Below are 1,097 nucleotides of genomic sequence, written 5' to 3'. Positions count from 1 at the left end.
CCCCAACTGCCTCCCGGGCCCTGTGCCGCATCCCTGGGGGCCCCGGGCCTACCAACCCGCTCCCAGACTCCACCGCCACCTCCCGCAGGCCCCGCACCACGGCCCCAGTGTGCCCTGGGTCCCCCCTACCCCATCCCAGACTCCAGCACCTCATCCCCTGCAGGCCCCAGGTCCCCCAGACCCCAGCACCGCAACCCCTGCGCACCCTGGGCCCTCCTACCCCCAGACCCTGGCCCCGACCCCAGCACCAGGACCCCTGGTGTGCCCCAGGTCCCCCTAACGCCCATACCCCCCATACCACAACCCCCGTGGGCCCTAGGTCCCCCAGACCCCGTTCCAGACCCCAGCACCACAGCCCCCAGGTCCCCCAAACCCCCATATGCTGTCACCACCCCCAGGCCAGCTCCCCGCCAGCACCAGGCTGAGCTGTACTGCCCTGCCCTGCTGCCAGAGCAGGAAGGGTGGTCTCTGGCTGCCAGGGACCACGGGCTCCTTCTCGGGGCTCCCTGGTTCCCAGGGGCCCAGTGCACCCAGCACAGGGCACACCTGAGGACACACCTTGGAGACACTTTTGAAGCCCAGTTGAGCCATGGCATTCACGAAGGCTCGGATGTCCTCGAAGCGGCTGGCCACCTCAGCCACCATCAGGGTACCCCTGCGGAACACCCCAGCCCTGAGCGGCAGCAGCGCAGGCACCTCCCAGGGCACAGCCCAGCGCCTCTGCTCCTCACTGCCCGCCCAAAGGCCAGCGCACACCTCCCAGTCTCCCACCGATGCCTCCTGCCCCTCACCAGCCCAGCACACACGTCTCTGCCTACCCCTGCTTCAGCACGCGGTTGGCCTCTTCCAGGATCTCCTGCAGGTTGGTGCCCATCAGTGCCAGGCAGAACACCGCAACGTCCCCCGACTCGGCCGCCAAAGGCACCTGCCAGACACCAACCAGGACGCCCCCCCAGGAGGGAAGATGGCGATGGGGCTGGGGCAGCCCTTCCACGCTTTGCCGCTCCCCAGGCTCTTGGATTCAACTGAGCATCTTCTCTGGGGAGCCCGCAGACGTGTGCTCCCTCTCACACACAGGACCTTCAGGATCCTTGACC

This window comes from Pygoscelis adeliae, unplaced genomic scaffold (genome assembly GCF_000699105.1).
Source record: "Pygoscelis adeliae isolate BGI_AS28 unplaced genomic scaffold, ASM69910v1 Scaffold271, whole genome shotgun sequence".
In the NCBI taxonomy this organism is placed as follows: Eukaryota; Metazoa; Chordata; class Aves; order Sphenisciformes; family Spheniscidae; genus Pygoscelis; species Pygoscelis adeliae.
Note: the sequence above shows the minus strand (reverse complement) of the source record.